Source organism: Lissotriton helveticus, chromosome 6 (assembly GCF_964261635.1).
Source record: "Lissotriton helveticus chromosome 6, aLisHel1.1, whole genome shotgun sequence".
Lineage (NCBI taxonomy): Eukaryota > Metazoa > Chordata > Amphibia > Caudata > Salamandridae > Lissotriton > Lissotriton helveticus.
In genome coordinates, this window is record NC_136067.1 from 832,246,987 (window position 1) to 832,264,569 (window position 17,583).

Sequence of the window (17,583 nt, forward strand, 5' to 3'; positions counted from 1 at the left end):
TATTTGATGATATTTTTGTCATTGGGTATTTCTGGCGCATCAATGAAATCATCAAAGGTTTAGATCCAGGCAGTCTATTGGGCGCCAATACTATTCTTTTTAGCAGTATCAAATGACGACAGAGATCTTAAGTAAATGGCGGCCTCATACTTTGTGCTGTGTTCTGCAGCTGCTGCCTGCATTATATACTGTTCAGGCGATAATTGACCTACAGCATCTTCTGGTCCAGTATCACTTCTGCGAGCATCAGCCCGCTGGCTAGTGCTTGGACCGTCGTACCCAACTGGAAATGGTGAGGCACCATGTTCTTCTCTGACTGTGAGTAGCAGTTTTGTCTCATGCTCCTGTTCTTCACCACTCTCAACCTTCTGCATTGTACATATTTTCTTTACCTATAGCCTTCCTTTGTGTTTATCTGTTTCCACTTACAGCGTTCTCGAACATCTAGCTGTCACTGCTTGTTGAGCTTTCTGTACCTGGCGGTCACTGCCTTTAGAGTTACCATACTGTTTTAATGATGGCTCTGTGTTAAGTTCTGGTGTTGCACTTCATATCTGGGTCATGTTAGCAATTTCCGACCAATAATAAGTGAAACTTTCTGCGGGGCCTTCACTTTCTTTGAAGGTCTCGTACTGGCTGGAGTTCGGCTTTGATTCCACACATGCCAACCGTCGATTCTTTACTTCGACTGAGGAGCACGTGGCAGGAATGAGTAGTTTGCTGGACCTCAGCAAACTCTCTGGGAGATCACTCTTGACTCTTCGGTTTACGGGGTTTACATATCCGCTATCTTGTCACTAGTTTTAGTGTCCTTTCTAGCGCCTTGAGACCTTCTTGGTGAATCGTGCGCTATATAAGAACTTATGACTTATGACTTATGACTCCCCAGCACGGCAGCATGTAAATGAAATAAGCCACACATGGAGCTCAGTATTACATGTTGTTATTCTCTAGAGTATAACCATTAACTGACATGTACTGGGTCATACATTTTATTAACCACACCCGCTCACATACGTCACTAGACAACGGAGTACGGTATGGACCATAGGAGTCCCGCACTCTATAAAATACAAGGCACTACAGTAATCTACCTCAAGACTAGAAAAACATTTCAGAAAAATTCTGTGTGAATAAAGACCTGCCCATTCCCCTGGGCACCTTAGGAGGACTTGGCATTCCCAGCATTCTCTTGTCATGTCCAAGCTGATGAAGACCAGGAGATAGGGTAGGGATGGAATGGGTCATATTCAATGATATGAGGACATTAGGAATAAGAGTAATGAAGAACACTGGTAACTAATCGAGAGATTACCTCTACATCCTGTGTCCTCCCCACAGTCATTACTTTTGAAGAATACACAAGATCAGGCCTTATCCTAAACTGTGAGCAAACAATATATGCCGAAGCCAATGCAATAATGTGTGATTTAAAACTTAAAAGACATTACACTGAAGGTTTTTTCATCATTATCAATGGCCTGTAATGAGGAACAAAAGTGTTTAGCAACACCCACATAACTGTCCTGCAGATAACTGTCATTAGAACACCATTAACTTCTGCCCAGGAAGCAGAATACCCTTCCTGGAAAATGTTCCCAGAAGTCCATTTATAAATGGTAAGCCAGGCACAGACTATGTTAAAGCAATTTAACACCGTCCATGTCTAAGCATTGCAGACCAAATCCACCTACGTATTTTCATGGAGATAACTGGTAGCTTTTTTACTTGCACAGCAGAATCAAAAGTCACAAAAAGGTGATAAGACTTCCTGAAAGTTTGAGATCAAGAGTGACCTCCTAATGTCTAGCAGTTGCAAAATGTCACCCTCCAGAAAAGGAGAAAAAAACAAATAGCAAAATCATTTCCTGTGGATAATTAGGGGGAGTGGGAACTTTTAGAAGAAAATTTGGATCTTGCTTAATAATTATATATCTTCCAAAATAGACAAAAAGAGCCTCTGTACAACAAGAATCACAATTCACCTATTCATCATGGTGACATTACAGCCACAAAAAACAGTCAGTTTCATTGCCAGATATTATACATCAACAGATTATAAAGGTTGAAAAGGATGCCATTGTAAATCCTGAAGAACCGGAGTCAAATCCTTTGGAAGTGTTAAGCATCTAGACATGGGGCGGGCCAAAGAAAAACTCTTCAAAAGTCCAGATGCTAGAGTTTCCCATTATCCAATATCTTCCAAGGTTCCCTAAAGGCCCAATAGATAACCATATCATCCTAATGGTAGAAATGGTCATATTCCTATAAAGCCTTCCTCTATGGAATTCCAGAATGGATGTAAACTCACAATTCAAAGAAGAACAAACAATTTGAATCCCACCAGTTTTGAAAATGTCTCCATGACTTTGTATACGACTTTAAAGTGGAGGGCCTACATGTAGTTTGGAGTGCTTTGGCTATGTGTATAGAAAGGCTGTATTTTTGTAACCCCTTCATTTCAATCTCCAAACCAACAGATAAAAGTGATTTGGAAGCAAAGGTAGGCGGATCCAAAGAAGAGGGGGATTTAGAGGAAGACACCAAGATGGGAACTTGGCAGCAAGGGCCTGCAATAGATGAAACAGAATCTCTGATGACAACAGGGAACCAGGATAATCAGTTCCTATTTTGCTGAATTAGTTTGGAATTGTTATCGTATTTTTTTTTAACAAAGAATGGAGTCACCCAATTGGTGCATCGACTTCCGCTCCATCGCAGATAGCCATAAAATGGGCCTAGGTCCCTGACAAGCAAAAACTGTTAATTATTTATATTATGGAACATGGAATTTGATCTGTCTACCCTGTATAGCCTTACCAGGGTGGAGAAGAAAGTGATGTGTCGAGAGAGGGAGCTGCGCTTAAGTTATAGATCCAAAAAGGAGGATTAGGAGAAGGATGTCAGAGCATGGGAAGATTCCCACCAAGTACAGATCAAGAGTGAAGATAAGGAGGTTAAAGTGACTCCTCACCTGCATTGTACAGACCTAGGAGAAATAGGCCCTCTTGAAGTTTGTCCCTATAAGTGGTGGTATATTTCAGATTAGCCTATGAGTAAAAGATGGCTAATATGGATAAGAAGTTGAAGCTGGCTGCTTGCCCTGGAAGGTTGCAAGGTTTAAAAACAAGTTTATTTAGACAATTGTCCATAAAACATTCTAAAAAGTACACATTAATTAAAACCTTAAAATGAGCCCCCCTCCTCACCACCCCATCCCCGTTTCATTTCATTTTTAAAAATTCTGTTTAACAGATCGTAAGAACCGAGCAATCCCAACTGCCACATCTAAATATCGCATCTCAGACAGTAACTCCAGCGCCTTGTTCCTATGAAGAGCATCATATTTAAAAAACAAAGGTCTTAAAAACTTGATCCGATTTGCAAGATAAAAAGCACAGTCCATAAGAATGTGTGTAATAGTGCATTTGGCTTTCAAAGGGCAGGGACAAAGACCGCTATTATTTTGCACCCCTGTCTTAAATGGATGGGATGAATAGATTGGATTGCATCCCACTCGAACCCTTAGGATTTCTTTTCTCAAACCCGGATCTGGTAACTGTGATAAGTAAGGGAAAACACCATCCTGGCCAAGTGAAGCCAACGATAAGCTAATAGATGATTTCTTCTTTAGATATAATAAATCACATTGCTGTGACACCATAGCAGCAGATTCTCTCAATTCTCGTTTTCCTGGAAAGGTGAGCCAAGATGTGACTGTACCACTATTTAAATGGCAATTCTTCATTGCAGTCATTCTTGTTCTAACGGCCTTTGCCCAAATCATTTCGCTGCATTGGCTCTCTTCCCAGCACAATCTGTATACTTTAGCCACCTCATCATTCTCCAGCAAGGTGTTAAAGTATCTTAGGGCCCGAGTGGCGGGCACCATGTTCCAAGCTAACAGACTGAACTCTCTCCTTATAGCCTGGACCATGGTACCTTGTGAAAGTGATAAAAGTCTTTTAAGTACTACCCCTTCCAGTCTGTCCCATTCATAGGTTGGATCAAGAGAGAATAACTCTCCTCCATACAGGCCTATTGGTGGAATCTTTCCTTCATAGGCCTTTAATAATGGGATATGGGATAGACCCCCAAATCTACCATTAAATCCAGATAACCAGCTTGCCTGCAAAAGGGCCTTCTGCCTAGTGGCATCCCAATGTGCGCCCCAATTCAGATTTTTCCTAAAAGTTAAACCCAGGTATTTATACTGATCCACTTGTTCCACCACCTGAGAATCAAGATACCAGGAAAAACTCTGCACTTTTTCCCAAAAATCATAATTTTTGTCTTTTCCAGATTAATATGAAGCTTGTTCTGCTTACTGTAAGAGGCCAATGAGTTGAGTTTCCTCTGCAGACCAATTGGAGTGTAGTCCATTAATACCAAATAATCTGTGTAGAGCAGACAATCAATATGCTGATCCCCAATTTTAGGCGAAAAAGATTGTGATTGGGAAATAGCTGTTGGGAGGTCTGCCAAAAATAAATTAAAAAGTAGGGGTGCTAAAAAGCACCCCTGATGCAGGCCATTGTCGATAGAGATTCTTTGGGACAACCGTCCTGTCTTATCTAACTCCACCTGAGCCCAATTGCCAGAGTGCAGGGATTGAAGAACCCCAAGAAGGTGTAGTGGAATTTTCCAAGCGGCAAGTTTTCCCCATAAAATATCCCTGTCAACAGAATCAAAGGCTGTCCGGAAATCTACAAAACAAACAGTCTTTGATTTTCCTCCACTGCCCACAAAGCAAAGCAGTGGTCTATGGTTGAATGCCGCCCCACCTAAAGCCCCCCTGTTCTAAAGGAATTCTCCTAGTTTCAGTGGCCCATTCTTCAAGTTTGGCTAAAATAATCTTGGAGAATATCTTTAATGAAATATCCAAGAGGCTTATAAGCCTGTAATGCATTGGGTCTGTACTGCTCCCTTTTTTTAAAATCGGTTTCACAATAGACCCCTTCCAGGTAAAGGGATAAAGGCCAGACCCTGCAACCCAACTGAATAAGGTAGAATACATTTTTGCCCACCAAACACTATTTGTTTTAATTATTACCACCCGGGACATTGTCCGGACCGGCGGCACAAGAGAGTTTTATTCTCTCAATAACTGCCTTAACTTCCTTCACTGAGACCCAGTTGACTGGGAGGGTTTGCCCGTAGATGTGCTGAGGGCCGTCTAAACCTAAAGGTCCCCTGTATAACTCCGACAGATAAGTGGTCCACTGTGCTTCCAGTATCATACAGGTCAGAAACCCCCTACTTCGGCCATTAAACTCTTTGACCTTTGTCCAGAATTTTTGCTGGTCATTGCCCTGGAAGGGAAAATGGCTGCCCTGGCTACTGAGGAGAAAAGGACAGGCCTGCCTTGTGGGAGCAATAAGCAGCAGTTGTCTTTGAGAGGTTGGGAATGGCAGCTGAGGAGAAAAAGGCAGTTACAACTCAGCCTGCTTAGGCGAACTATACATCAGTAATCCTGGTACAGGAGGAGAAGAAACTGGTTGTGGCTCATGAGAGGATATATTGGACCTTCTGAGACACTAATCAGATCACTTCTGGAGCTGCAGAAGACTCAAAAGAAGGGCTGCTCTGTTGCCCTGCTGCCCTGCTGCCCTGCTGCTGGAAGCGCTGCTCTGCTTCCCTGCTGTTTAAAGAAGGAAGTTTGGACTTGCTTCTTGAACCTACGACCACCAGAGTGATTCCAAGTCCTAGCTATCTGAATTGCTGTGTGAGCTATAGCAAGCTACAGAGACCTGTCATGCATTCACCCAGCTGACCAGACCCACCTGGACCTGCTGGTTCCCTGTTGCTGATGGCCTCTTCTGGAGTGAGTCCTGATTCCCAGGATGTGCCCCCCAGGTCCTGGACCCTTGACAGGCATCAGAGTGTTCGCCTCCTTGTCCAACTGAGAGTTCCCTCAAAACGGAACACAACGTGATGCAGAACCTTGCATTGCCGCACCCGCACCGCCTGATCAATGGCCTCATCAGAACCGATGTATGTGACGCAACTTGATGCAGAATCATCCATTGCATCACCTCACAGATTCTGATCAGCAGCCTCTTCGGAAACGACTCGGCATGGTGCAACTCAACTCAGGACCTTGCATTGTAGCACCTCATACCTCCTGATCAGCAGCCTCTTCAGAACGATGCAGATCGATGCAGCCCAGTGGAGCACCTCACAGGTCCCAATGGACAGTCTCATCAGAACCAATGCAACTAGACGTAGTGTGACACAGGACATTGTTTCTCATCCCAAGTACAACCATGTACCCTGTCCAGCAGGCCTAACTCGGTCTTGTACTCGGCCCACACTTCATCGCGGTCAGCCTGAACTTGTAACTTTGTCCAGGTCCAGTGCAACCAGATAACATTACACAGTACCTTTAAGTTAAGCCTGGCTGCTTTTGTGCTAAGTTACCAGAGGGTTACACACTGGATAATTTATTGGCTTTTGTGGTTCACCCTAACAAGGATTGTGGTTATTGCTAAAGCAGGGTTTGACACCCCGCCCCACAACCAATAACCTAACTTCTTACAAGGACCAAAGTATAGAACAGCTAAGTACATATAGGTAAGTATAGATTTAATTATATTAATGCCACTATCTGTACACAGTCAAGCTGTGTATATTGACAGGGTACATATATGCAGAGGGTAGTGTAGGAAATTGAAAGACATACTGGTTCTTCCTCTGTGTGAAGGGCTACCTTTATCCTGAACTATGTCTGGCTGCAAAAGATCACCCAGTGCTTTCTGATTCAACCTTAGCCAGTGATCCATGGCCAGTGTGCACGGGACATGGCCTTTAGCGATACATTTTCCCTAGTGCTCTGAGCCAGAGTGTCTACTAGGCACTGCCACAAAAGATTGTCACTAAGTACTGGCCGAAGGATGTGGCCTTTATTCACTTATTGCCACGGTGCTTATTAGTCTGAATCCACTGCAAAAAACCCTACATGAGACATTTCACAAGGAAAATACATTTTGTGACCCCTATAATTTTGCCTCTTTAGCAATCTTAAGAAAACGTTGCAAGATTAATTTCGTCCATGTGCGTATTTATTTGTAAAGTAACAGGAGGTGTCATCAACCAAACAAAAAATTATTAGCAATAAAACAAATGGTTTCTTACAGTAGTGAAACTGAACCATAATTACATTGTCACTCTTGCACACTCTGTGATAAGTAACAAGTAGTCAAAGTGCCTGATTTAGCAGTTGACAGATGGCACTTAGTCTGGCAGGATGGCGAAGGACTAAACCTTCATCGTGTTGGCGGATTACCCTGCACACTGAAAGAAGCCACTTCATGGTGGTTCCTTTCAATGTGCAAAATATTTGGTAGACAACCACCATAACTTTTACAATAGTTCACCAATCTTTTAAAAAGTGTTTATTTTTCAAAAACAAACTCCCAAAGTAGAAGTTTGTTTCAGAAAAACAAAAAAACTATTCACCTCGACACCCTGGGAGTTTTTTCCCAGATCGTGGTGGTCATTAATTTTTTTTGTCCCTCATTGTGAGGTTTTTCCTGGTGGTGGTGGAAAGAAAATCAAAGACATTGCACCCCCCCCTCCCGAAATTGATAGGGTGGTGTAATGTTCTTTCTCCAACAGTTCCTACTCCGTCGTGCTGTCAGAGGAAATTTTATGTCGACAGAGGCAACAGGGGCTCCATCAACTGTAGACCTATCTCCAAATGAGACAGGTGGACTGAGGGTTTTGTGAACAGGGCACACTATTGCATTTGCTATAGAGTACCCTGCCTTCCAAACTCTACAAAGGCCCTTTAATATTTTCATTCCAGTGTCATCAAGTTTAAAACACCCAATGTTACATAATAGTTGGAAACATAAGTTAAAAATAGTAAACTGTTTTAGCTGTATGCATTGCTATTTGAAGTGTTCAGCAGGTGCAAAAGAGAGGGAGAGACAGAGAAAGGAAGAGAAGGAGAGAGAAAGCTAAAGAGAGAAAGGAGTAGAGAGGGATTGAGACATATCAATAAATCAATCAATTAATCAGGATTTTTAAGCGCAGCTAATCACCCACTATGTTATCCAGGCACTTGCAGGCCCTGGAGCCTTATTCAAACAGCCAGGTCTTAATTAACGGCCATTCAGAATTCAAGAAGTGAGGCGATGGTCTGGAGGTGCGTGGGGAGGCTGTTCCAGGTCTTTGCTGCAATGTGGGAGAAGAAGCGTCCTCCACTTCTCCTTCGGTATATGTGGGGAGTATGGCCAAGTGAAAGAGCGGCAGAACGTAGTCTACTCGATGGTTGGTGGGAGTTCAGGCAGTGGTTAATGTAGGCGGGTCCTTGGGTGTGTAGAGCCTCGCATGCGTGGGTCAGCAGCTTGAATTGCCATCTCTTCTGTACAGGAAGCCAGTGGAGGTTCCTGAGGTGGGGTTTGATGTGGGATCATTGGGGAAGGACAAGAATGAGTCTAGTTGCAGCCTTCCGTATGGTATCAAGTCTCTATAGAAGTATTTGGTGATTCCTACGTAGAGGCCATTGCCATAGTTCAGCTAGCTAATGATGAGGGCTTGTGTCACAGTGCCTCTCGTGTGTAGGGGTGGCCACATGATGATCTTACGTAGCATGTGCAGAGTGAGGAAGCAATCGGAGGAGACAGTGTTGATCTGTGATTTCATGGTGAACTTGTTGTCAATGATGATTCCGAGGTTTCTGGCGTGGTTGGAGGGATTGTGTGCCAGTCCTAGGTCTGATGGCCGCCAGGAGTTGTTCCATATGCCAAAGATCAGGAATAAAACAATTTACTAATTTAATATAATGCTATACATTTTTGTTTTAGTGAGATACAAATATCAATAAGTAGCCTCTATTTCATTAGAAATAGTATTAGGAAGGACAACTTTTGTGACTTTTAATCAGTAGATCAAACTGGTAATATGATCAGCGTTGAAACTCTGTTACATTTTTCTCTAGTAGCATATATTGTTGTGTAGGCCTAATGTAAAATTAATCATATAGTAGTGTACCTGTGTGTAAAACAGGCCCATACAGTCCCTGTGGCGCAGAGGAGATCCCACCCATCAGGTGGGAGCCTATTCAACTTAAGGCTTATGAATATCTGTGGATAGTCTCAGGGGTCCTCACCACATTTTGCAGGGGGAGGGCTCATCATTTGCTTTTCCCCACCTCACCCAGATCTCCAAAGCCCCGGGGAAAGAAGTGGCAGGTCAGATGCTAGGGAGTTTGCTACTCTTCCTTTCCCAAATACCCTCAGATCACTACATAACTAAGGAGCACAGAAAACAGCAAACTCTGAGATGATAGCTACCCACATCTTCCATCGTCTCAGCTGGTTCTCCATGTCTACGATGCCTCATGTGGTCCCTTGGTGGAAATCATTCCCATCCATTAACATTAGCATCCATCCATTAACATTTGCATGTGTCAAGAAGCAATCACAATGTCTATCTGATAGCTGCCTATAACCTGTGCTGCATATGTAGAGCTAATCCACTGAGCAGAATGTATCATACACATCCGTAGCAGTGAGTGCATTAACAGATGCAGGAGCCCTGCCAATCGGCCAGTAAACAAAAACTGCAAACGTGAATTGGAAAAGGAGAGTCATTGTTCAGAACCAGTGTTTAAACACAAAAACTGGCTCGACCACAAAATGTTCAGTATCAGTGTTGACTCCCAAAAAGACATGAACAGTGATGCCATTCAGTCAAGACAAAGAGACCTACTTTCATTTTACGTCACATTCACATGATACACAACTGGAAAAGCAAGTTTTAAAAAGGTGTCCAACTTCCACATGTTGCACAATCATGAACCGCCTTTATATAAGCATTGTTTTTTCTTATGCTTCATGTCTTTGGAGGCCTGGAAACACTTGTTGGGCGTAAAATGCATTAAATAATTTCTGGTGCGTTATTCTAAAGGGAAAAGACTCAACTGCACTCAAAACTCTGTTAAAATGTTTATACTCTGCAAACTGATTTCTGAAGAGGAATAAACTACTGAAAATGGGAAAAATAACTCGCAGACCACCTTACTAATGCTTTAGCCGTAGTCTCAATTCACAAACAAAGCATAGATGTTATATCATTCACATTTCCCCCGTCAAATAATGGAATCTCTTGACGTCAGATACACACGGTCCTTGTTTAGGGATCATTGTACCTATAAAACGTTAAGCTCACTTTAAATTAATTTATTTTTAGAGTTTGACATAACAAGGAGGAGAGCACAATTGTAAACTTTTTCTGCTGCAGAGGAGTCTTAATTATTGAAAATTGGAATACTCCCAAACAGGCCAGTTTCTCTGAAAGGCTGATTTCATTGAAGCAGTGTATGTCACACGTCAGACAGGGTTGGCACCTTTCTTTAATAATAATGCCCGAATTCCTGTGCACTGGTAGTGCTGCATGGGACAAAAAAGACATTTGGTTTGGGCACGATTAGTTAATGCCTGGGTGGGATTCAGGGATACTTGGATGCAGTGCCACAGCCCTTGTCAGGAGAACACTGCAGCTTGTACCACCCATGGCCCCCACTAGCTTTGCCAATGACTACCAACACAACTAACCATCACTCTCATACATGCCGCCCAAGCTTTTCTTATAGCTTTGGGTAGCAGGTATTTTTGATTTTAATGTATATTTAATTATTAAGCAACAGGTTTTTTTACGGATGTTATTGATTTTAAAAGGTTACATGTCTCATCAAGCCTCCTATCACTGTGTTCATCAATAGTAGTTAACCATCCCATAATACATTATACTGGTTTTCTCTACTCTTATTATTTCTTTATTCAAAATCCTCCCTCCGCCCATGAGTCGCATTCAGGTGTGCTCATGTGACGAATCTGTCCTCTTCGTTGTCTAGGGACTAGTATTGTGGCGAGCCTCCTCAGAGGGTCTTACTAATCATTTCCTTGTGCAAGGTTCATGTGGGACATAGGAGTCCCAAGGTATTCAGTTTTATGTGTCTCTTACAATTATTAAGCAATTGTTATTGTGCTCCTCGCAAAATTAGATAAACAGCACCGCCATGTGGCAGGCTGTCAGACGAGACGTTGTCGACAATAAAGTGCTCGTGCCGAGTACCAGAAACCACCGCTCAAATTAAACACTGCTTGGATGGCATGTGGTCAATGTGAAGTGCTTGAAGTCGCAGATTATTAAAATGATGTGGCACCATCACATAACTACTCTTTGTAGGTGCAGCTGTCACGCTTCAGCAACACTGTATGCTTTTAATGAACAGATGGTTAAGGGTCCCTGATCCAATTCTCATGTCAACAGCTCTCTTGACAGCCTGCTTGTAAACTTGTCCCCTACTTGCCTTCAAGCAAAGCAGGCAACCCTGCTCCAGTTGCTTGGCCCAATGGGCATGGTGTAGAGACAACAGGTTTCCCTGGCCTACTTTGAGGCAATGTTAATAATCTGCACTAGAAGAGTCTGGTTGCTAATGTGTACCCAGCAGCACAACACAGTCCAACTCCCCGAAGGGATTACTTCATGACTAGTAGACTGAGGTAAATTTTTCAGTTGATGGTAGGCATTGGTAATGCACCACTTTCCCAGGATACCGGCTATTGAATTTCTGTTATGTGGTTAACTCCATTATGTGGTTAACACTGTTGCCAGACTAAAAAGTGGAATTACTCGTGGGGCAATTAAAAATCACCCCTGTTAAACAGTGTCTGGCAAGAGACCGTGCCCCAACTACACTTCACTTACATAGACATGTACCGCTCACACTATGGGCGATGCAAGAATAATAGTTGTGGGGCAATATGCAGACATTTACAAGGGTCTGCCTACCAAGTAAAAAAGAATATTAACCTATACTACTAACCAAATATCACCACTAGCCAGTCTTTGCATGGAAGGGGAAGTAACCCCGCTCAAATATGGATTTGGGTCCACCTTGTGTGCACCCTGTAACCAGCAGAGCCTAAACTCTAATGTCAAACGTATTGCAAAAATCACACACCCCTTCAACTGGACTAGGAGATTGAGGAGCCAACTGGTGAAGAAATATAAGGCGGGACAGAAAACAGGAGAAGTTCGTTTTAGTGTTTAAGCATTTATTTATAAGGCATACACGTAAATTGAAATTGCCTCTGGCCACTCAGATTAAGACATCAGGTCATAGGGAGAAACATTATTTGCTAAGGCACATGCTATTTGGTTAAATTGGTAAACTAGGATTAGAATCTGCTTATTTAGTACCAAATTCTACAATTTCACCACTAGACCATATCTGCATGTTTATAACTTTTCCTTCTTCCTCCCTAGTAGTGTAGTTTCTATATTCCCAATAGGCTCTGCGCATTGGAATAATATATCCTATAGTTTTGACTTAGGACTTATGTCGATTAGGTCTCTATCGAATATATTAGACTTAATTGTGAGTGCCAGCTAGCTCAGAGGTCACTAGAAACTTTCTCGAATACACAAGAAGGGATTCGTTTCTGACAACCGCATAAACATGACAACTTTGTTTCCCCAAGATAAAACGTATCTTCAGAGTCGTGGAAACAATAGATAGATATTTTACTCAATCGTTCATGCTTCGTTTCATCAGAGGTGCAAAGAAATAGAGAGACGGGCGTTTTCAATAAAAGGATTTATTGAACAGTGTTCTTTCTCATGCAAAAGAAATGAACTGCTACAATCGTAATACTGGCTGTAAAGTATAATGCGTACAGCAAGAAGAGTCTTATAAAATAATACTGTAAAAGCATGGTATGGTTTCTAAGCCACAAAATACATACATAAAGAACAAAGACTAAAAGTACTCAACTGGTGCTTCTAAAATACGCCTACCCTAATGTACCTAACCTAAGTCTAGTACGAGGGAAGAAGTAAGTATGGTGTAGCATAGGTTTAGTTTTTCTTTGCCCAGAATCTAACCAAGATTTCTCTTAGGGTCTAATCAGCTCCGTACCTTGGTTGTAGAATGAAGGAGGTCTGGTATCTCTGTCTCGGACTCAATTTCCCAACACCCCGCAAGGGGAGCTTGGAAACACTGGAGCAGGATTCTCAGCGAGAGAAAGGCAGCCTCTCTGTCAGTGCGTCAGCTGGAGGGTCGACTTCCTTCTGCACTTGCTGTAGCGAGCTGCGTTGGGCAAGTAGATAGTCGAGCTGCTCCGAACAACCGTGTGTTTGCTAGGGCAAGTGTAGGCATATTTATACGTTGAAGGTGCCTGGTTTGATGTAAAGTCGGACATAATAACATCACCAAAGAACCCCAAGGGAATGGTAGTTCTTTGAAAACTGCATGATTTCTAGGGAAAATCAATATTCAAGAAAGGGGATGTCCCTGACTGCTGAAGCCGAGTTTTCCAAGAAATCGCTGTGGCTTTTCGGAACTAGTGGAAGTAGCCATGCCTGTATTTGGACTGGATGGGTTATGTCTAAATATGGTTATGATTTCTATGCCTATATAAGGGCAAGGTGAATTATAAGGGCATGAATCGGTAAATTACGTTTGGATCCTAAAACGCTACACAACACCCACGCCACTTTATTATGTTCGATATTACTAAATTCTAAGTATCTTTAAACTTATCTAAAGCATGATGTGTAAATAACCCTCCCAAAATACATAAAATGCATTCAAAAGGGTTGTACACGAAAATAAGCATTTGTGCTGTACGCATTTGAAAAGCAATATTTTCATCCAAAAGCATATAGTATGACATTGCAAATGCTATCAGAATGAATCATGAAATTACATTTATGAAATGGCTCTTAAATACAGAAGAGAAAAAAAATCGAGACCATTCCATGACATAATATATATTGTTTAGGTTGTGGACAAGGTCAAATATTGTCACTTGGAAGTCTCTCAAAGAAATCTTGTTCTCTAAGAATAGTTTTACTTTAAGCAGATTACTTTGTGCCCAAAAAAAAAAGCATTTTCGAAAAAAAGTCAAATCGCATAAAAATAGAGTTCTGGAGTTGGAAGTTTTGTTTTTAGAAGTGAACGTCGAATACAGAGTCCCTTAGAACGCTGTGTCCTAACTTTCAAAAGTAATTCTCGTTGTTAGGAGGAAACATCAAATCTTCTAAGCTGGCAAAGAAATCGTCTACCACAGTAGATGAAAGTTGGACCACTTCATTAAGTAAATCAATTGCACAAAGATGTGAAGCATTGCCGTCAGCGTTAGCCGTGTTAGCAATGTTCGAAGGAGTTGGAGATGGTACCTGTGTGCCTGTCGATCCACGTATCTCCCCGTCAGCAGATTGCATCTGTGAGACCTCAATGAATGCCGTCATCAGGATTGGTAGCCTCTGGGGACAACACAATGCATGAGCCGTTACCGAACCAAGCAAAGTATCAACATCCGTTGGCAGTGCTGATGGAAGTGTTAAAGAGATGTCCAACACGCATAAATCTCCACATAGCAGGCATCATAGAACAGGTAAGATGCAATCTTGCCAGATTGGTCGGAATGATAGGAACCATGTGGTATCCAGATCTCTCAAACGAGCCAAGCCCAAGATCTGTATCTTGCGCTCACGAAACTTCATTGCGAGGAGAGTGTTCTCTATAGTAATCTGGGTGTCGCTGGTGACTGGACTTGCCATATCGGAGCAGAAGGAACAAGAATAGTATTCCTGGTACGAGTCCCAAAATGAGAGGCAGGCCGCCGAACACAGAGTGCACAAAGTTGAGAAAAATGCCTAGGACTGCTTCAGAGGGTGCCAAGAGTCCTGAAAAAACTGTCTTAAATACATGTACAATACCACTGGTATCAGAAATGTTTAAGAGACGACCTAACATTTCTGCTAAATGTATGGGGCAGTTTGTTGATAATAGGGCATGTATCTCTGCAGAGGACCTTGCAACTTGCAGTGCATATGTCTCTTTGGACGGGGTCCGTAGCACAGTTTTTTGTAAAAGAATGGCTTTCATTCTGCTTAAAGTATCAATTCGAAAAGAAGAGATGTTCAGTGAAGGCCATAACGGTGACTCCTCGTCTGTCTTAGCTTTAGGAAACAATATTTGCATACAACAAGTGACCGTGGCTGACACAGTTACGAGATAGGCTATTCCTGGCATCATTCCACAACAGCTGTGATCATTCAACATTATGTAGCTCCCATTGGAAAGCTGCCTAAAAATTGGATCTATCACTGCTGCCGGAGAACCTTGCAGGTGGCAGGATAAGTTGGTCGAAGGACCGTCACAGGCTCCATGTAAATGAATACCCTGACATAAATGTGTACCGCTTAGTGCACTTTTGCAGTTTGTACCACTAAGAAATACTTCTTTTCCCCCACTCCAACATCTGTGTGTGTATGGTAATTCCCAGGTTGACTTTATGTATTCCTTACCCAACCTTTTATACACTCCTGATGGTATATGTTTCAAACAATATTGAAAGTGGAAAATCGTGACAGGCAGAGTGATTGTCCCACGTATTATCCATTCCGTTGCTGGCTTCTCAGAAACAGTTAATGGTAATCTTTCCAGTTTTTCAATGCTCAGCATCGCATAGTCTGCTCCTCTTTGTGCCAGAGTGATTTGTTTATCTGTAAGGTTAAATACAGAAAACAATGACGTGGTGTTGATTAGACGCCAGGGCACGTATCCAGAACGAAGATTTTGTAACCTCCAGCCTAAAAGCATTATAGAACGTAATTGCGACTGTCCATGCTGTAGCATGAGCAAGTCCTGTTCCATTAAGTCAATGACAGAGGATACAATGCTGTCCAAAGAATAAATTCTGGATGACAGAGTCGTTAACCCATTGTGAACTACAGAGAGAGCTTTCTCTAAAGTAATACAATCAATTTCTCGTATTCGTCCTGCAGTCTATGCTTGAGTTGCTTTACAAGCTTTATTATAAATGGCATATATACCTGCGTATATGAAACGTTTATGATGTCGTTTTGCAGGACCTTGTATGAAGTCCCTTAAATCAACACCATCTTTAAGTAAAGATAAGTGTTGTTTAACCTCTGTAAGTGTAGATTTTTGTAGCCACTCAAGGCACAGTTTTCCTACACTGTATGTTGTTACTATCCCTGGATGTTGTCTCTGGATGTTGTCTCTGGACATATCTTGGATCTGGCACGTTTACTGTAAACCCTTGTGACTTATTCAGGAATCTATCTTGACAGTTACTCGTGTCTGTGGGCCAGATTAACCATTTTTTCCAATCAGGATCAGTTCTGTTTTTTAAGTAAAATAATTTTTACGTCAACCCCTCCAGGTGTAGGTGTAGGTATGGATGGTTTGTTTAAATCTTTTATCTTGGCTAGGCCAAGGCATGATATCTGTTGCACAGTGTCATTCAAAAACATTATTTGTTCAGGGATGATGCAGGCTCTGAATAAAGCTTCTATTCCCTGCATATGCCAGTGTTTTGTGCCCCAGACAGTTATTGTCTCAATGTTGTCTTTCCAAAACTCGAAGCCTAATGAAGACAGCTGAGCATAAAAGGCCGCAGAATAAATTTGCTTAGTATTAGTCAACATACTTTTCATTCCTGTCTTATTAACATTTTTAAAGTAAAACGTTTCTAGATTTTACCTGAGAAGTATGGACATTTTTCATAAAATATTTTTGAGCTACCCTTCGGTGGCGTTGGACAATGTTCCCATTGATTGAAAATATAAACATTTCTAGGGTTTGCAGATTTGTGCAAGAAATGATGACCATAGTGATTATAACAATACATTTGTTCATAATCTGATGAACCTTCTAAGCATTTATGTTTTATAAATTTTGCAGACATCTCTAAATCTGACATCATATTATTAACAGTCTCAAAGTCCCAATCATCAGAAAATGTGCTGGGTAAAACAAAGTCACTCAAGGAAACCTTGAATTGATGTGGAATCTTCAACAGCTCTGCAGGACCATAAATGTCATAATCAGTTCTGTCCCAAGCTATACCACCAGGTATAGGAACGGCGGTGTTGTTCACTGATGTCCAGTGTCTTTATTCACGATGAGATGATTTGTGTGGCTTCAGGAGCAAGTTGATGTTCTTACTTGCTGTGCCCATTTTACAATATTTCCCATTTATCAGCATTCCCAGACCTAATATAAGGATTAGATAAAGTAGGAGAAAAAGTACGCCTAGCACAATCCAAAGTTCAACCCATGGTGAAACCAGATAAGTTTTTGAAAAAGTCCTGTTACTTGCTCTTTAAAAGTTTTATTTGCTGGCGTCGTTTCGGGCTCACTGGAATCCTCAGAAAACTTATCAAAGTTGATGAAATAGCCAGAGGCAGTTCTGTCAATTGTTGGTATTGCATCAGGATTACTGGAAATCGCTGGGCTACCGGATCCTTTCTCATATTAGTATAGTCAGATGCTATATCATTGTAGACAGGAGTGTCTTGACGAACTGTTATTTGGGTCTAAAGGGCACAAGTTCCATGGCTTTGTTGCATAGTCCTTCTTTTCTTACTGCAGATTCTTCAAAGGTGATTAGTCTTTCAGTTTGAACCTCTTTGATAGTAGCAAGATTTGGTCTTCTGCTACATCTTTGGAGTCCACTGGGCCTACGACTTATTATCTGCCACATGATGTGGTTTTACCAGGTCGATGGACACAAACCTGTTCTCCTTTCTTCCAGC